General features: G+C 46.6%; 59 non-coding genes and 11 pseudogenes across 59 annotated transcripts; all 70 read left to right on the top strand.

Annotated features, from left to right (window-relative positions):
- Positions 1-6: 6 nt before the first annotated feature.
- LOC125566305 lies at positions 7-124 on the top strand. The gene has a single exon (XR_007311312.1). It is a non-coding gene; the product is annotated as a 5S ribosomal RNA (ribosomal RNA).
- Positions 125-192: 68 nt separating this feature from the next.
- Positions 193-311, top strand: LOC125564846. Its single transcript, XR_007309864.1, has one exon. It is a non-coding gene; the product is annotated as a 5S ribosomal RNA (ribosomal RNA).
- A 67-nt stretch (positions 312-378) lies between these two features.
- LOC125565137 lies at positions 379-497 on the top strand. The gene has a single exon (XR_007310154.1). It is a non-coding gene; the product is annotated as a 5S ribosomal RNA (ribosomal RNA).
- A 67-nt stretch (positions 498-564) lies between these two features.
- On the top strand, positions 565-683 carry LOC125567024 (annotated as a pseudogene).
- Positions 684-750: 67 nt separating this feature from the next.
- Positions 751-869, top strand: LOC125563656. Its single transcript, XR_007308676.1, has one exon. It is a non-coding gene; the product is annotated as a 5S ribosomal RNA (ribosomal RNA).
- Positions 870-936: 67 nt separating this feature from the next.
- On the top strand, positions 937-1,055 carry LOC125566302. Its single transcript, XR_007311309.1, has one exon. It is a non-coding gene; the product is annotated as a 5S ribosomal RNA (ribosomal RNA).
- Positions 1,056-1,122: 67 nt separating this feature from the next.
- LOC125565695 lies at positions 1,123-1,241 on the top strand. The gene has a single exon (XR_007310706.1). It is a non-coding gene; the product is annotated as a 5S ribosomal RNA (ribosomal RNA).
- A 67-nt stretch (positions 1,242-1,308) lies between these two features.
- LOC125565930 lies at positions 1,309-1,427 on the top strand. The gene has a single exon (XR_007310938.1). It is a non-coding gene; the product is annotated as a 5S ribosomal RNA (ribosomal RNA).
- A 67-nt stretch (positions 1,428-1,494) lies between these two features.
- LOC125563561 lies at positions 1,495-1,613 on the top strand. Its single transcript, XR_007308580.1, has one exon. It is a non-coding gene; the product is annotated as a 5S ribosomal RNA (ribosomal RNA).
- Positions 1,614-1,680: 67 nt separating this feature from the next.
- Positions 1,681-1,799, top strand: LOC125564274. The gene has a single exon (XR_007309294.1). It is a non-coding gene; the product is annotated as a 5S ribosomal RNA (ribosomal RNA).
- A 67-nt stretch (positions 1,800-1,866) lies between these two features.
- On the top strand, positions 1,867-1,985 carry LOC125563403. The gene has a single exon (XR_007308421.1). It is a non-coding gene; the product is annotated as a 5S ribosomal RNA (ribosomal RNA).
- A 67-nt stretch (positions 1,986-2,052) lies between these two features.
- On the top strand, positions 2,053-2,171 carry LOC125565932. Its single transcript, XR_007310940.1, has one exon. It is a non-coding gene; the product is annotated as a 5S ribosomal RNA (ribosomal RNA).
- A 67-nt stretch (positions 2,172-2,238) lies between these two features.
- LOC125566775 lies at positions 2,239-2,357 on the top strand (annotated as a pseudogene).
- Positions 2,358-2,424: 67 nt separating this feature from the next.
- On the top strand, positions 2,425-2,543 carry LOC125566955 (annotated as a pseudogene).
- Positions 2,544-2,610: 67 nt separating this feature from the next.
- LOC125565787 lies at positions 2,611-2,729 on the top strand. Its single transcript, XR_007310798.1, has one exon. It is a non-coding gene; the product is annotated as a 5S ribosomal RNA (ribosomal RNA).
- Positions 2,730-2,796: 67 nt separating this feature from the next.
- Positions 2,797-2,915, top strand: LOC125565798. Its single transcript, XR_007310809.1, has one exon. It is a non-coding gene; the product is annotated as a 5S ribosomal RNA (ribosomal RNA).
- Positions 2,916-2,982: 67 nt separating this feature from the next.
- Positions 2,983-3,101, top strand: LOC125565810. The gene has a single exon (XR_007310820.1). It is a non-coding gene; the product is annotated as a 5S ribosomal RNA (ribosomal RNA).
- Positions 3,102-3,168: 67 nt separating this feature from the next.
- On the top strand, positions 3,169-3,287 carry LOC125563404. The gene has a single exon (XR_007308422.1). It is a non-coding gene; the product is annotated as a 5S ribosomal RNA (ribosomal RNA).
- A 67-nt stretch (positions 3,288-3,354) lies between these two features.
- On the top strand, positions 3,355-3,473 carry LOC125563405. The gene has a single exon (XR_007308423.1). It is a non-coding gene; the product is annotated as a 5S ribosomal RNA (ribosomal RNA).
- Positions 3,474-3,540: 67 nt separating this feature from the next.
- Positions 3,541-3,659, top strand: LOC125564635. The gene has a single exon (XR_007309654.1). It is a non-coding gene; the product is annotated as a 5S ribosomal RNA (ribosomal RNA).
- Positions 3,660-3,726: 67 nt separating this feature from the next.
- On the top strand, positions 3,727-3,845 carry LOC125564542. Its single transcript, XR_007309561.1, has one exon. It is a non-coding gene; the product is annotated as a 5S ribosomal RNA (ribosomal RNA).
- A 67-nt stretch (positions 3,846-3,912) lies between these two features.
- Positions 3,913-4,031, top strand: LOC125566993 (annotated as a pseudogene).
- Positions 4,032-4,098: 67 nt separating this feature from the next.
- LOC125565822 lies at positions 4,099-4,217 on the top strand. Its single transcript, XR_007310831.1, has one exon. It is a non-coding gene; the product is annotated as a 5S ribosomal RNA (ribosomal RNA).
- Positions 4,218-4,284: 67 nt separating this feature from the next.
- On the top strand, positions 4,285-4,403 carry LOC125563945. Its single transcript, XR_007308964.1, has one exon. It is a non-coding gene; the product is annotated as a 5S ribosomal RNA (ribosomal RNA).
- A 67-nt stretch (positions 4,404-4,470) lies between these two features.
- Positions 4,471-4,589, top strand: LOC125566458. Its single transcript, XR_007311467.1, has one exon. It is a non-coding gene; the product is annotated as a 5S ribosomal RNA (ribosomal RNA).
- A 67-nt stretch (positions 4,590-4,656) lies between these two features.
- LOC125566609 lies at positions 4,657-4,775 on the top strand (annotated as a pseudogene).
- A 67-nt stretch (positions 4,776-4,842) lies between these two features.
- Positions 4,843-4,961, top strand: LOC125565834. The gene has a single exon (XR_007310842.1). It is a non-coding gene; the product is annotated as a 5S ribosomal RNA (ribosomal RNA).
- A 67-nt stretch (positions 4,962-5,028) lies between these two features.
- On the top strand, positions 5,029-5,147 carry LOC125565845. Its single transcript, XR_007310854.1, has one exon. It is a non-coding gene; the product is annotated as a 5S ribosomal RNA (ribosomal RNA).
- A 67-nt stretch (positions 5,148-5,214) lies between these two features.
- On the top strand, positions 5,215-5,333 carry LOC125566268. Its single transcript, XR_007311275.1, has one exon. It is a non-coding gene; the product is annotated as a 5S ribosomal RNA (ribosomal RNA).
- Positions 5,334-5,400: 67 nt separating this feature from the next.
- On the top strand, positions 5,401-5,519 carry LOC125563406. The gene has a single exon (XR_007308424.1). It is a non-coding gene; the product is annotated as a 5S ribosomal RNA (ribosomal RNA).
- A 67-nt stretch (positions 5,520-5,586) lies between these two features.
- On the top strand, positions 5,587-5,705 carry LOC125564420. Its single transcript, XR_007309438.1, has one exon. It is a non-coding gene; the product is annotated as a 5S ribosomal RNA (ribosomal RNA).
- Positions 5,706-5,772: 67 nt separating this feature from the next.
- On the top strand, positions 5,773-5,891 carry LOC125566352. The gene has a single exon (XR_007311359.1). It is a non-coding gene; the product is annotated as a 5S ribosomal RNA (ribosomal RNA).
- Positions 5,892-5,958: 67 nt separating this feature from the next.
- Positions 5,959-6,077, top strand: LOC125565858. Its single transcript, XR_007310867.1, has one exon. It is a non-coding gene; the product is annotated as a 5S ribosomal RNA (ribosomal RNA).
- Positions 6,078-6,144: 67 nt separating this feature from the next.
- LOC125563689 lies at positions 6,145-6,263 on the top strand. Its single transcript, XR_007308709.1, has one exon. It is a non-coding gene; the product is annotated as a 5S ribosomal RNA (ribosomal RNA).
- Positions 6,264-6,330: 67 nt separating this feature from the next.
- On the top strand, positions 6,331-6,449 carry LOC125566776 (annotated as a pseudogene).
- A 67-nt stretch (positions 6,450-6,516) lies between these two features.
- LOC125566956 lies at positions 6,517-6,635 on the top strand (annotated as a pseudogene).
- Positions 6,636-6,702: 67 nt separating this feature from the next.
- LOC125565857 lies at positions 6,703-6,821 on the top strand. The gene has a single exon (XR_007310866.1). It is a non-coding gene; the product is annotated as a 5S ribosomal RNA (ribosomal RNA).
- A 67-nt stretch (positions 6,822-6,888) lies between these two features.
- On the top strand, positions 6,889-7,007 carry LOC125565868. Its single transcript, XR_007310877.1, has one exon. It is a non-coding gene; the product is annotated as a 5S ribosomal RNA (ribosomal RNA).
- Positions 7,008-7,074: 67 nt separating this feature from the next.
- On the top strand, positions 7,075-7,193 carry LOC125565879. The gene has a single exon (XR_007310888.1). It is a non-coding gene; the product is annotated as a 5S ribosomal RNA (ribosomal RNA).
- A 67-nt stretch (positions 7,194-7,260) lies between these two features.
- On the top strand, positions 7,261-7,379 carry LOC125563407. Its single transcript, XR_007308425.1, has one exon. It is a non-coding gene; the product is annotated as a 5S ribosomal RNA (ribosomal RNA).
- A 67-nt stretch (positions 7,380-7,446) lies between these two features.
- LOC125563408 lies at positions 7,447-7,565 on the top strand. The gene has a single exon (XR_007308426.1). It is a non-coding gene; the product is annotated as a 5S ribosomal RNA (ribosomal RNA).
- A 67-nt stretch (positions 7,566-7,632) lies between these two features.
- LOC125564636 lies at positions 7,633-7,751 on the top strand. The gene has a single exon (XR_007309655.1). It is a non-coding gene; the product is annotated as a 5S ribosomal RNA (ribosomal RNA).
- Positions 7,752-7,818: 67 nt separating this feature from the next.
- LOC125564543 lies at positions 7,819-7,937 on the top strand. The gene has a single exon (XR_007309562.1). It is a non-coding gene; the product is annotated as a 5S ribosomal RNA (ribosomal RNA).
- A 67-nt stretch (positions 7,938-8,004) lies between these two features.
- Positions 8,005-8,123, top strand: LOC125566994 (annotated as a pseudogene).
- Positions 8,124-8,190: 67 nt separating this feature from the next.
- On the top strand, positions 8,191-8,309 carry LOC125565890. The gene has a single exon (XR_007310899.1). It is a non-coding gene; the product is annotated as a 5S ribosomal RNA (ribosomal RNA).
- A 67-nt stretch (positions 8,310-8,376) lies between these two features.
- Positions 8,377-8,495, top strand: LOC125563946. The gene has a single exon (XR_007308965.1). It is a non-coding gene; the product is annotated as a 5S ribosomal RNA (ribosomal RNA).
- Positions 8,496-8,562: 67 nt separating this feature from the next.
- On the top strand, positions 8,563-8,681 carry LOC125566527. Its single transcript, XR_007311536.1, has one exon. It is a non-coding gene; the product is annotated as a 5S ribosomal RNA (ribosomal RNA).
- Positions 8,682-8,748: 67 nt separating this feature from the next.
- Positions 8,749-8,867, top strand: LOC125566610 (annotated as a pseudogene).
- A 67-nt stretch (positions 8,868-8,934) lies between these two features.
- On the top strand, positions 8,935-9,053 carry LOC125565901. Its single transcript, XR_007310910.1, has one exon. It is a non-coding gene; the product is annotated as a 5S ribosomal RNA (ribosomal RNA).
- A 67-nt stretch (positions 9,054-9,120) lies between these two features.
- Positions 9,121-9,239, top strand: LOC125565913. The gene has a single exon (XR_007310921.1). It is a non-coding gene; the product is annotated as a 5S ribosomal RNA (ribosomal RNA).
- A 67-nt stretch (positions 9,240-9,306) lies between these two features.
- On the top strand, positions 9,307-9,425 carry LOC125566269. Its single transcript, XR_007311276.1, has one exon. It is a non-coding gene; the product is annotated as a 5S ribosomal RNA (ribosomal RNA).
- A 67-nt stretch (positions 9,426-9,492) lies between these two features.
- On the top strand, positions 9,493-9,611 carry LOC125563409. The gene has a single exon (XR_007308427.1). It is a non-coding gene; the product is annotated as a 5S ribosomal RNA (ribosomal RNA).
- A 67-nt stretch (positions 9,612-9,678) lies between these two features.
- Positions 9,679-9,797, top strand: LOC125564421. The gene has a single exon (XR_007309439.1). It is a non-coding gene; the product is annotated as a 5S ribosomal RNA (ribosomal RNA).
- Positions 9,798-9,864: 67 nt separating this feature from the next.
- Positions 9,865-9,983, top strand: LOC125566353. The gene has a single exon (XR_007311360.1). It is a non-coding gene; the product is annotated as a 5S ribosomal RNA (ribosomal RNA).
- Positions 9,984-10,050: 67 nt separating this feature from the next.
- Positions 10,051-10,169, top strand: LOC125565859. The gene has a single exon (XR_007310868.1). It is a non-coding gene; the product is annotated as a 5S ribosomal RNA (ribosomal RNA).
- A 67-nt stretch (positions 10,170-10,236) lies between these two features.
- On the top strand, positions 10,237-10,355 carry LOC125564181. Its single transcript, XR_007309201.1, has one exon. It is a non-coding gene; the product is annotated as a 5S ribosomal RNA (ribosomal RNA).
- Positions 10,356-10,422: 67 nt separating this feature from the next.
- LOC125565755 lies at positions 10,423-10,541 on the top strand. The gene has a single exon (XR_007310766.1). It is a non-coding gene; the product is annotated as a 5S ribosomal RNA (ribosomal RNA).
- A 67-nt stretch (positions 10,542-10,608) lies between these two features.
- Positions 10,609-10,727, top strand: LOC125564956. The gene has a single exon (XR_007309974.1). It is a non-coding gene; the product is annotated as a 5S ribosomal RNA (ribosomal RNA).
- Positions 10,728-10,794: 67 nt separating this feature from the next.
- Positions 10,795-10,913, top strand: LOC125564280. The gene has a single exon (XR_007309300.1). It is a non-coding gene; the product is annotated as a 5S ribosomal RNA (ribosomal RNA).
- A 67-nt stretch (positions 10,914-10,980) lies between these two features.
- LOC125565926 lies at positions 10,981-11,099 on the top strand. The gene has a single exon (XR_007310934.1). It is a non-coding gene; the product is annotated as a 5S ribosomal RNA (ribosomal RNA).
- A 67-nt stretch (positions 11,100-11,166) lies between these two features.
- LOC125566957 lies at positions 11,167-11,285 on the top strand (annotated as a pseudogene).
- A 67-nt stretch (positions 11,286-11,352) lies between these two features.
- On the top strand, positions 11,353-11,471 carry LOC125565924. The gene has a single exon (XR_007310932.1). It is a non-coding gene; the product is annotated as a 5S ribosomal RNA (ribosomal RNA).
- A 67-nt stretch (positions 11,472-11,538) lies between these two features.
- LOC125563245 lies at positions 11,539-11,657 on the top strand. The gene has a single exon (XR_007308264.1). It is a non-coding gene; the product is annotated as a 5S ribosomal RNA (ribosomal RNA).
- Positions 11,658-11,724: 67 nt separating this feature from the next.
- Positions 11,725-11,843, top strand: LOC125565935. Its single transcript, XR_007310943.1, has one exon. It is a non-coding gene; the product is annotated as a 5S ribosomal RNA (ribosomal RNA).
- Positions 11,844-11,910: 67 nt separating this feature from the next.
- LOC125565554 lies at positions 11,911-12,029 on the top strand. The gene has a single exon (XR_007310566.1). It is a non-coding gene; the product is annotated as a 5S ribosomal RNA (ribosomal RNA).
- A 67-nt stretch (positions 12,030-12,096) lies between these two features.
- On the top strand, positions 12,097-12,215 carry LOC125563410. The gene has a single exon (XR_007308428.1). It is a non-coding gene; the product is annotated as a 5S ribosomal RNA (ribosomal RNA).
- Positions 12,216-12,282: 67 nt separating this feature from the next.
- LOC125563865 lies at positions 12,283-12,401 on the top strand. Its single transcript, XR_007308884.1, has one exon. It is a non-coding gene; the product is annotated as a 5S ribosomal RNA (ribosomal RNA).
- A 67-nt stretch (positions 12,402-12,468) lies between these two features.
- On the top strand, positions 12,469-12,587 carry LOC125564544. The gene has a single exon (XR_007309563.1). It is a non-coding gene; the product is annotated as a 5S ribosomal RNA (ribosomal RNA).
- Positions 12,588-12,654: 67 nt separating this feature from the next.
- Positions 12,655-12,773, top strand: LOC125566692 (annotated as a pseudogene).
- Positions 12,774-12,840: 67 nt separating this feature from the next.
- Positions 12,841-12,959, top strand: LOC125565945. Its single transcript, XR_007310953.1, has one exon. It is a non-coding gene; the product is annotated as a 5S ribosomal RNA (ribosomal RNA).
- The last annotated feature ends 60 nt before the right edge of the window (positions 12,960-13,019 follow it).

Below are 13,019 nucleotides of genomic sequence, written 5' to 3' on the forward strand. Positions count from 1 at the left end.
TCTATCGTCTACGTCATACCACTGAGAAAGCACCGGTTCTCGTCCAATCACCGAAGTTAAGCTCAGTAGGGCGCGGTTAGTACTTGGATGGGTGACCGCCTGGGAATACCGTGTGCTGTAGGCATTTCCTTTTTATCATCGAAGTACTCACAGGAACTATTATATAATATATATTTCTTACACAGTTCTGTCGTCTACGGCCATACCACTGAGAAAGCACCGGTTCTCGTCCGATCACCGAAGTTAAGCTCAGTAGGGCACGGTTAGTACTTGGATGGGTGACCGCCTGGGAATACCGTGTGCTGTAGGCATTTCCTTTTTGTCATCGAGGTACTCACAGGACTGTTATATAATAGATAGATCTCAAACAGTTCTATCGTCTACGGCCATACCACTGAGAAAGCACCGGTTCTCGTCCGATCACCGAATGTAAGCTCAGTAGGGCGCGGTTAGTACTTGGATGGGTGACCGCCTGGGAATACCGTGTGCTGTAGGCATTTCCTTTTTGTCATCGAAGTACTCACAGGACTGTTATATAATAGATAGATGTTACACAGTTCTATCGTTTACGGCCATACCACTGAGAAAGCACCAGTTCTCGTCCGATCACAGAACTTAAAGTCAGAATGGCACGGTTAGTACTTGGACGGGTGACCGCCTGGGAATACCGTGTGCTGTAGGCATTTCCTTTTTGTTATCGAGGTACTCACAGGACTGTTATATAATAGATAGGTCTTAAACAGTTCTATCGTCTACGGCCATACCACTGAGAAAGCACCGGTTCTCGTCCGATCACTGAAGTTAAGCTCAGTAGGGCGCGGTTAGTACTTGGATGGGTGACCGCCTGGGAATACCGTGTGCTGTAGGCATTTCCTTTTTGTCATCGAAGTACTCACAGGACTGTTATATAATATATATTTCTTACACAGTTCTGTCGTCTACGGCCATACCACTTAGAAAGCACCGGTTCTCGTCCGATCACCGAAGTTAAGCTCAGTAGGGCGCGGTAAGTACTTGCATGGGTGACTGCTTCGGAATACCGTGTGCTGTAGGCATTTCCTTTTTGTTACCAAAGTACTCACAGGACTGTTATATAAAATCTATTTCTTACACAGTTCTGTCGTCTACGGCCATACCACTGAGAAAGCACCGGCTCTCGTCCGATCACCGTAGTTAAGCTCAGTAGGGCACGGTTAGTACTTGGATGGGTGACCGCTTCGGAATACCGTGTGCTGTAGGCATTTCCTTTTTGTTATCGAGGTACTCACAGGACTGTTATATAATAGATAGATCTTAAACAGTTCTGTCGTCTACGACCATACCACTGAGAAAGCACCGTTTCTCGTCCGATCACCGAAGTTAAGCTCAGTAGGGCGCGGTCAGTACTTGGATGGGTGACCGCCTGGGAATACCGTGTGCTGTAGGCATTTCCTTTTTGTCATCGAAGTACTCACAGGACTGTTATATAATATATATTTCTTACACAGTTCTGTCGTCTACGGCCATACCACTGAGAAAGCACCGGTTCTCGTCCGATCACCAAAGTTAAGCTCAGTAGGGCGTGGTTAGTACTTGGATGGGTGACCGCCTGGGAATACCGTGTGCTGTAGGCATTTCCTTTTTGTTATCGTGGTACTCACAGGACTGTTATATAATAGATAGATCTTAAACAGTTCTGTCGTCTACGGCCATACCACTGAGAAAGCACCGGTTCTCGTCCGATCACCGAAGTTAAGCTCGGTAGGGCGCGGTAAGTACTTGGATGGGTGACCGCTTCGGAATACCGTGTGCTGTAGGCCCTTCCTTTTTGTTACCAAAGTACTCACAGGACTGTTATATAAAATCTATTTCTTACACAGTTCTGTCGTCTACGGCCATACCACTGAGAAAGCACCGGTTCTCGTCCGATCACCGTAGTTAAGCTCAGTAGGGCACGGTTAGTACTTGGATGGGTGACCGCCTGGGAATACCGTGTGCTGTAGGCATTTCCTTTTTGTTATCGAGGTACTCACAGGACTGTTATATAATAGATAGATCTTAAACAGTTCTGTCGTCTAAGACCATACCACTGAGAAAGCACCGGTTCTCGTCCGATCACCGAAGTTAAGCTCAGTAGGGCGCGGTTAGTACTTGGAAGGGTGACCGCCTGGGAATACCGTGTGCTGTAGGCATTTCCTTTTTGTCATCGAAGTACTCACAGGACTGTTATATAATAGATAGATCTTACACAGTTCTATCGTCTACGGCCATACCACTTAGAAAGCACCGGTTCTCGTCCGATCACCGAAGTTAAGCTCATTAGGAAGCGGTTAGTACTTGAATGGGTGACCGCTTCGGAATACCGTGTGCTGTAGGCATTTCCTTTTTGTTATCGAGGTACTGACAGGACTGTTATATAATAGATAGATGTTACACAGTTCTATCGTTTACGGCCATACCACTGAGAAAGCACCAGTTCTCGTCCGATCACAGAACTTAAAGTCAGTATGGCACGGTTAGTACTTGGACGGGTGACCGCCTGGGAATACCGTGTGCTGTAGGCATTTCCTTTTTGTTATCGAGGTACTCACAGGACTGTTATATAATAGATAGATCTTAAACAGTTCTATCGTCTACGGCCATACCACTGAGAAAGCACCGGTTCTCGTCCGATCACCGAAGTTAAGCTCAGTAGGGCGCGGTTAGTACTTGGATGGGTGACCGCCTGGGAATACCGTGTGCTGTAGGCATTTACTTTTTGTTTTCGAAGTACTAACAGGACTGTTATATAATAGATAGATCTTACACAGTTCTATCGTCTACGGCCATACCACTGAGAAAGCACCGGTTCTCGTCCGATCACCGAAGTTAAGCTCAGTAGGGCGCGGTTAGTACTTGGATGGGTGACCGCCTGGGAATACCGTGTGCTGTAGGCATTTCCTTTTTGTCATCGAAGTACTCACAGGACTGTTATATAATATATATTTCTTACACAGTTCTGTCGTCTACGGCCATACCACTGAGAAAGCACCGGTTCTCGTCCGATCACCGAAGTTAAGCTCAGTAGGGCGCGGTTAGTACTTGGATGGGTGACCGCCTGGGAATACCGTGTGCTGTAGGCATTTCCTTTTTGTCATCGATGTACTCACAGGACTGTTATATAATAGATAGATCTTACACAGTTCTGTCGTCTACGGCCATACCACTGAGAAAGCACCGGTTCTCGTCCGATCACCGTAGTTAAGCTCAGTAGGGCACGGTTAGTACTTGGATGGGTGACCGCCTGGGAATACCGTGTGCTGTAGGCATTTCCTTTTTGTTATCGAGGTACTCACAGGACTGTTATATAATAGATAGATATTAAACAGTTCTCTCGTCTACGGCCATACCACTGAGAAAGCACCGGTTCTCGTCCGATCACCGTAGTTAAGCTCAGTAGGGCACGGTTAGTACTTGGATGGGTGACCGCCTGGGAATACCGTGTGCTGTAGGCATTTCCTTTTTGTTATCGAGGTACTCACAGGACTGTTATATAATAGATAGATCTTAAACAGTTCTGTCGTCTACGACCATGCCACTGAGAAAGCACCGGTTCTCGTCCGATCACCGAAGTTAAGCTCAGTAGGGCGCGGTTAGTACTTGGATGGGTGACCGCCTGGGAATACCGTGTGCTGTAGGCATTTCCTTTTTGTCATCGAAGTACTCACAGGACTGTTAGATAATAGATAGATCTTACACAGTTCTATCGTCTACGGCCATACCACTTAGAAAGCACCGGTTCTCGTCCGATCACCGAAGTTAAGCTCAGTAGGGCGCGGTAAGTACTTGGATGGGTGACCGCCTGGGAATACCGTGTGCTGTAGGCATTTCCTTTTTGTCATCGAAGTACTCACAGGACTGTTATATAATAGATAGATCTTACACAGTTCTATCGTTTACGGCCATACCACTGAGAAAGCACCAGTTCTCGTCCGATCACAGAACTTAAAGTCAGTAGGACACGGTTAGTAGTTGGACGGGTGACCGCCTGGGAATACCGTGTGCTGTAGGCATTTCCTTTTTGTTATCGAGGTACTCACAGGACTGTTATATAATAGATAGATCTTAAACAGTTCTATCGTCTACGGCCATACCACTGAGAAAGCACCGGTTCTCGTCCGATCACCGAAGTTAAGCTCAGTAGGGCGCGGTTAGTACTTGGATGGGTGACCGCCTGGGAATACCGTGTGCTGTAGGCATTTACGTTTTGTTTTCGAAGTACTAACAGGACTGTTATATAATAGATAGATCTTACACAGTTCTATCGTCTACGGCCATACCACTGAAAAAGCACCGGTTCTCGTCCGATCACCGAAGTTAAGCTCAGTAGGGCGCGGTTAGTACTTGGATGGGTGACCGCCTGGGAATACCGTGTGCTGTAGGCATTTCCTTTTTGTCATCGAAGTACTCACAGGACTGTTATATAATATATATTTCTTACACAGTTCTGTCGTCTACGGCCATACCACTGAGAAAGCACCGGTTCTCGTCCGATCACCGAATTTAAGCTCAGTAGGGCGCGGTAAGTACTTGGATAGGTGACCGCTTCGGAATACCGTGTGCTGTTGGCATTTCCTTTTTGTTATCGAGGTACTGACAGTACTGTTATATAATATATAGATGTTACACAGTTCTATCGTTTACGGCCATACCACTGAGAAAGCACCAGTTCTCGTCCGATCACAGAACTTAAAGTCAGTAGGGCACGGTTAGTACTTGGACGGGTGACCACCTGGGAATACCGTGTGCTGTAGGCATTTCCTTTTTGTTATCGAGGTACTCACAGGACTGTTATATAATAGATAGATCTTAAACTGTTCTAACGTCTACGGCCATACCACTGAGAAAGCACCGGTTCTCGTCCGATCACCGAAGTTAAGCTCAGTAGGGCGCGGTTAGTACTTGGATGGGTGACCGCCTGGGAATACCGTGTGCTGTAGGCATTTCCTTTTTGTCATCGAAGTACTCACGGGACTGTTATATAATATATATTTCTTACACAGTTCTGTCGTCTACGGCCATACCACTGAGAAAGCACCGGTTCTCGTCCGATCACCGAAGTTAAGCTCAGTAGGGCGCGGTTAGTACTTGGATGGGTGACCGCCTGGGAATACCGTGTGCTGTAGGCATTTCCTTTTTGTCATCGAAGTACTCACAGGACTGTTATATAATAGATAGATCTTACACAGTTCTATCGTCTACGGCCATACCACTTAGAAAGCAGCGGTTCTCGTCCGATCACCGAAGTTAAGCTCAGTAGGGCGCGGTAAGTACTTGGATGGGTGACCGCTTCAGAATACCGTGTGCTGTAGGCATTTCCTTTTTCTTACCAAAGTAGTCACAGGACTGTTATATAAAATCTATTTCTTACACAGTTCTGTCGTCTACGGCCATACCACTGAGAAAGCACCGGTTCTCGTCCGATCACCGTAGTTAAGCTCAGTAGGGCACGGTTAGTACTTGGATGGGTGACCGCCTGGGAATACCGTGTGCTGTAGGCATTTCCTTTTTGTGATCGTGGTACTCACAGGACTGTTATATAATAGATAGATCTTAAACAGTTTTGTCGTCTACGGCCATACCACTGAGAAAGCACCGGTTCTCGTCCGATCACCGAAGTTAAGCTCAGTAGGGCGCGGTAAGTACTTGGATGGGTGACCGCTTCGGAATACCGTGTGCTGTAGGCATTTCCTTTTTGTTACCGAAGTACTCACAGGAGTGTTATATAAAATCTATTTCTTACACAGTTCTGTCGTCTACGGCCATACCACTGAGAAAGCACCGGTTCTCGTCCGATTACCGTAGTTAAGCTCATTAGGGCACGGTTAGTACTTGGACGGGTGACCGCCTGGAAATACCGTGTGCTGTAGGCATTTCCTTTTTGTTAACGAAGTACTCACAGGACTGTTATATAAAATCTATTTCTTACACAGTTCTGTCGTCTACGGCCATACCACTGAGAAAGCACCGGTTCTCGTCCGATCACCGTAGTTAAGCTCAGTAGGGCACGGTTAGTACTTGGATTGGTGACCGCTTCGGAATACCGTGTGCTGTAGGCATTTCCTTTTTGTTACCGAAGTACTCACAGGACTGTTATATCAAATCTATTTCTTACACAGTTCTGTCGTCTACGGCCATACCACTGAGAAAGCACCGGTTCTCGTCCGATCACCGAAGTTAAGCTCAGTAGGGCGCGGTTAGTACTTGGAAGGGTGACCGCCTGGGAATACCGTGTGCTGTAGGCATTTCCTTTTTGTCATCGAAGTACTCACAGGACTGTTATATAATAGATAGATCTTACACAGTTCTATCGTCTACGGCCATACCACTTAGAAAGCACCGGTTCTCGTCCGATCACCGAAGTTAAGCTCATTAGGAAGCGGTTAGTACTTGAATGGGTGACCGCTTCGGAATACCGTGTGCTGTAGGCATTTCCTTTTTGTTATCGAGGTACTGACAGGACTGTTATATAATAGATAGATGTTACACAGTTCTATCGTTTACGGCCATACCACTGAGAAAGCACCAGTTCTCGTCCGATCACAGAACTTAAAGTCAGTATGGCACGGTTAGTACTTGGACGGGTGACCGCCTGGGAATACCGTGTGCTGTAGGCATTTCCTTTTTGTTATCGAGGTACTCACAGGACTGTTATATAATAGATAGATCTTAAACAGTTCTATCGTCTACGGCCATACCACTGAGAAAGCACCGGTTCTCGTCCGATCACCGAAGTTAAGCTCAGTAGGGCGCGGTTAGTACTTGGATGGGTGACCGCCTGGGAATACCGTGTGCTGTAGGCATTTACTTTTTGTTTTCGAAGTACTAACAGGACTGTTATATAATAGATAGATCTTACACAGTTCTATCGTCTACGGCCATACCACTGAGAAAGCACCGGTTCTCGTCCGATCACCGAAGTTAAGCTCAGTAGGGCGCGGTTAGTACTTGGATGGGTGACCGCCTGGGAATACCGTGTGCTGTAGGCATTTCCTTTTTGTCATCGAAGTACTCACAGGACTGTTATATAATATATATTTCTTACACAGTTCTGTCGTCTACGGCCATACCACTGAGAAAGCACCGGTTCTCGTCCGATCACCGAAGTTAAGCTCAGTAGGGCGCGGTTAGTACTTGGATGGGTGACCGCCTGGGAATACCGTGTGCTGTAGGCATTTCCTTTTTGTCATCGATGTACTCACAGGACTGTTATATAATAGATAGATCTTACACAGTTCTGTCGTCTACGGCCATACCACTGAGAAAGCACCGGTTCTCGTCCGATCACCGTAGTTAAGCTCAGTAGGGCACGGTTAGTACTTGGATGGGTGACCGCCTGGGAATACCGTGTGCTGTAGGCATTTCCTTTTTGTTATCGAGGTACTCACAGGACTGTTATATAATAGATAGATATTAAACAGTTCTCTCGTCTACGGCCATACCACTGAGAAAGCACCGGTTCTCGTCCGATCACCGTAGTTAAGCTCAGTAGGGCACGGTTAGTACTTGGATGGGTGACCGCCTGGGAATACCGTGTGCTGTAGGCATTTCCTTTTTGTTATCGAGGTACTCACAGGACTGTTATATAATAGATAGATCTTAAACAGTTCTGTCGTCTACGACCATGCCACTGAGAAAGCACCGGTTCTCGTCCGATCACCGAAGTTAAGCTCAGTAGGGCGCGGTTAGTACTTGGATGGGTGACCGCCTGGGAATACCGTGTGCTGTAGGCATTTCCTTTTTGTCATCGAAGTACTCACAGGACTGTTAGATAATAGATAGATCTTACACAGTTCTATCGTCTACGGCCATACCACTTAGAAAGCACCGGTTCTCGTCCGATCACCGAAGTTAAGCTCAGTAGGGCGCGGTAAGTACTTGGATGGGTGACCGCCTGGGAATACCGTGTGCTGTAGGCATTTCCTTTTTGTCATCGAAGTACTCACAGGACTGTTATATAATAGATAGATCTTACACAGTTCTATCGTTTACGGCCATACCACTGAGAAAGCACCAGTTCTCGTCCGATCACAGAACTTAAAGTCAGTAGGACACGGTTAGTAGTTGGACGGGTGACCGCCTGGGAATACCGTGTGCTGTAGGCATTTCCTTTTTGTTATCGAGGTACTCACAGGACTGTTATATAATAGATAGATCTTAAACAGTTCTATCGTCTACGGCCATACCACTGAGAAAGCACCGGTTCTCGTCCGATCACCGAAGTTAAGCTCAGTAGGGCGCGGTTAGTACTTGGATGGGTGACCGCCTGGGAATACCGTGTGCTGTAGGCATTTACGTTTTGTTTTCGAAGTACTAACAGGACTGTTATATAATAGATAGATCTTACACAGTTCTATCGTCTACGGCCATACCACTGAAAAAGCACCGGTTCTCGTCCGATCACCGAAGTTAAGCTCAGTAGGGCGCGGTTAGTACTTGGATGGGTGACCGCCTGGGAATACCGTGTGCTGTAGGCATTTCCTTTTTGTCATCGAAGTACTCACAGGACTGTTATATAATATATATTTCTTACACAGTTCTGTCGTCTACGGCCATACCACTGAGAAAGCACCGGTTCTCGTCCGATCACCGAATTTAAGCTCAGTAGGGCGCGGTAAGTACTTTGATAGGTGACCGCTTCGGAATACCGTGTGCTGTTGGCATTTCCTTTTTGTTATCGAGGTACTGACAGTACTGTTATATAATAGATAGATGTTACACAGTTCTATCGTTTACGGCCATACCACTGAGAAAGCACCAGTTCTCGTCCGATCACAGAACTTAAAGTCAGTAGGGCACGGTTAGTACTTGGACGGGTGACCACCTGGGAATACCGTGTGCTGTAGGCATTTCCTTTTTGTTATCGAGGTACTCACAGGACTGTTATATAATAGATAGATCTTAAACTGTTCTAACGTCTACGGCCATACCACTGAGAAAGCACCGGTTCTCGTCCGATCACCGAAGTTAAGCTCAGTAGGGCGCGGTTAGTACTTGGATGGGTGACCGCCTGGGAATACCGTGTGCTGTAGGCATTTCCTTTTTGTCATCGAAGTACTCACGGGACTGTTATATAATATATATTTCTTACACAGTTCTGTCGTCTACGGCCATACCACTGAGAAAGCACCGGTTCTCGTCCGATCACCGAAGTTAAGCTCAGTAGGGCGCGGTTAGTACTTGGATGGGTGACCGCCTGGGAATACCGTGTGCTGTAGGCATTTCCTTTTTGTCATCGAAGTACTCACAGGACTGTTATATAATAGATAGATCTTACACAGTTCTATCGTCTACGGCCATACCACTTAGAAAGCAGCGGTTCTCGTCCGATCACCGAAGTTAAGCTCAGTAGGGCGCGGTAAGTACTTGGATGGGTGACCGCTTCAGAATACCGTGTGCTGTAGGCATTTCCTTTTTCTTACCAAAGTAGTCACAGGACTGTTATATAAAATCTATTTCTTACACAGTTCTGTCGTCTACGGCCATACCACTGAGAAAGCACCGGTTCTCGTCCGATCACCGTAGTTAAGCTCAGTAGGGCACGGTTAGTACTTGGATGGGTGACCGCCTGGGAATACCGTGTGCTGTAGGCATTTCCTTTTTGTGATCGTGGTACTCACAGGACTGTTATATAATAGATAGATCTTAAACAGTTTTGTCGTCTACGGCCATACCACTGAGAAAGCACCGGTTCTCGTCCGATCACCGAAGTTAAGCTCAGTAGGGCGCGGTAAGTACTTGGATGGGTGACCGCTTCGGAATACCGTGTGCTGTAGGCATTTCCTTTTTGTTACCGAAGTACTCACAGGAGTGTTATATAAAATCTATTTCTTACACAGTTCTGTCGTCTACGGCCATACCACTGAGAAAGCACCGGTTCTCGTCCGATTACCGTAGTTAAGCTCATTAGGGCACGGTTAGTACTTGGACGGGTGACCGCCTGGAAATACCGTGTGCTGTAGGCATTTCCTTTTTGTTAACGAAGTACTCACAGGACTGTTATATAAAATCTATTTCTTACACAGTTCTGTCGTCTACGGCCATACCACTGAGAAAGCACCGGTTCTCGTCCGATCACCGTAGTTAAGCTCAGTAGGGCACGGTTAGTACTTGGATTGGTGACCGCTTCGGAATACCGTGTGCTGTAGGCATTTCCTTTTTGTTACCGAAGTACTCACAGGACTGTTATATCAAATCTATTTCTTACACAGTTCTGTCGTCTACGGCCATACCACTGAGAAAGCACCGGTTCTCGTCCGATCACCGAAGTTAAGCTCAGTAGGGCACGGTTAGTACTTGGATGGGTGACCACCTGGTAATACCGTGTGCTGTAGGCATTTAATTTTTGTTTTCGAAGTACTAACAGGACTGTTATATAATAGATAGATCTTACACAGTTCTATCGTCTACGGCCATACCACTGAGAAAGCACCGATTCTCGTCCAATCACCGAAGTTAAGCTCAGTAGGGCGCGGTTAGTACTTGGATGGGTGACCGCCTGGGAATACCGTGTGCTGTAGGCATTTCCTTTTTGTCATCGAAGTACTCACAGGACTGTTATATAATATATATTTCTTACACAGTTCTGTCGTCTACGGCCATACCACTGAGAAAGCACCGGTTCTCGTCCGATCACCGAAGTTAAGCTCAGTAGGGCACGGTTAGTACTTGGATGGGTGACCGCCTGGGAATACCGTGTGCTGTAGGCATTTCCTTTTTGTCATCGAGGTACTCACAGGACTGTTATATAATAGATAGATCTTAAACAGTTCTATCGTCTACGGCCATACCACTGAGAAAGCACCGGTTCTCGTCCGATCACCGAATTTAAGCTCAGTAGGGCGCGGTTAGTACTTGGATGGGTGACCGCCTGGGAATACCGTGTGCTGTAGGCATTTCCTTTTTGTCATCGAAGTACTCACAGGACTGTTATATAATAGATAGATCTTACACAGTTCTATCATCTACGGCCATACCACTTAGAAAGCACCGGTTCTCGTCCGATCACCGAAGTTAAGCTCAGTAGGGCGCGGTAAGTACTTGGATGGGTGACCACTTCGGAATACCGTGTGCTGTAGGCATTTCCTTTTTGTTATCGAGGTACTGACAGGACTGTTATATAATAGATAGATGTTACACAGTTCTATCGTTTACGGCCATACCACTGAGAAAGCACCAGTTCTCGTCCGATCACAGAACTTAAAGTCAGTATGGCACGGTTAGTACTTGGACGGGTGACCGCCTGGGAATACCGTGTGCTGTAGGCATTTCCTTTTTGTTATCGAGGTACTCACAGGACTGTTATATAATAGATAGATCTTAAACAGTTCTATCGTCTACGGCCATACCACTGAGAAAGCACCGGTTCTCGTCCGATCACCGAAGTTAAGCTCAGTAGGGCGCGGTTAGTACTTGGATGGGTGACCGCCTGGGAATACCGTGTGCTGTAGGCATTTACTTTTTGTTTTCGAAGTACTAACAGGACTGTTATATAATAGATAGATCTTACACAGTTCTATCGTCTACGGCCATACCACTGAGAAAGCACCGGTTCTCGTTCGATCACCGAAGTTAAGCTCAGTAGGGCGCGGTTAGTACTTGGATGGGTGACCGCCTGGGAATACCGTGTGCTGTAGGCATTTCCTTTTTGTCATCGAAGTACTCACAGGACTGTTATATAATATATATTTCTTACATAGTTCTGTCGTCTACGGCCATACCACTGAGAAAGCACCGGTTCTCGTCCGATCACCGAAGTTAAGCTCAGTAGGGCGCGGTTAGTACTTGGATGGGTGACCGCCTGGGAATACCGTGTGCTGTAGGCATTTCATTTTTGTCATCGAAGTACTCACAGGACTGTTATATAATAGATAGATCTTACACAGTTCTATCGTCTACGGCCATACCACTTAGAAAGCACCGGTTCTCGTCCGATCACCGAAGTTAAGCTCAGTAGGGCGCGGTAAGTACTTGGATGGGTGACCGCTTCGGAATACCGTGTGCTGTAGGCATTTCCTTTTTGTTACCAAAGTACTCACAGGACTGTTATATAAAATCTATTTCTTACACAGTTCTGTCGTCTACGGCCATACCACTGAGAAAGCACCGGTTCTCGTCCGATCACCGTAGTTAAGCTCAGTAGGGCACGGTTAGTACTTGGATGGGTGACCGCCTGGGAATACCGTGTGCTGTAGGCATTTCCTTTTTGTTATCGAGGTACTCACAGGACTGTTATATAATAGATAGATCTTAAACAGTTCTGTCGTCTACGACCATACCACTGAGAAAGCACCGGTTCTCGTCCGATCACCGAAGTTAAGCTCAGTAGGGCGCGGTTAGTACTTGGATGGGTGACCGCCTGGGAATACCGTGTGCTGTAGGCATTTCCTTTTTGTCATCGAAGTACTCACAGGACTGTTAGATAATAGATAGATCTTACACAGTTCTATCGTCTACGGCCATACCACTTAGAAAGCACCGGTTCTCGTCCGATCACCGAAGTTAAGCTCAGTAGGGCGCGGTAAGTACTTGGATGGGTGACCGCCTGGGAATACCGTGTGCTGTAGGCATTTCCTTTTTGTCATCGAAGTACTCACAGGACTGTTATATAATAGATTGATCTTACACAGTTCTATCGTTTACGGCCATACCACTGAGAAAGCACCAGTTCTCGTCCGATCACAGAACTTAAAGTCAGTAGGGCACGGTTAGTACTTGGACGGGTGACCGCCTGGGAATACCGTGTGCTGTAGGCATTTCCTTTTTGTTATCGAGGTACTCACAGGACTGTTATATAATAGATAGATCTTAAACAGTTCTATCGTCTACGGCCATACCACTGAGAAAGCACCGGTTCTCGTCCGATCACCGAAGTTAAGCTCAGTAGGGCGCGGTTAGTACTTGGATGGGTGACCGCCTGGGAATACCGTGTGCTGTAGGCATTTACTTTTTGTTTTCGAGGTACTAACAGGACTGTTATATAATAGATAGATCTTACACAG

The sequence above is a fragment of the Nematostella vectensis genome, chromosome 5, assembly GCF_932526225.1.
Source record: "Nematostella vectensis chromosome 5, jaNemVect1.1, whole genome shotgun sequence".
NCBI lineage: Eukaryota > Metazoa > Cnidaria > Anthozoa > Actiniaria > Edwardsiidae > Nematostella > Nematostella vectensis.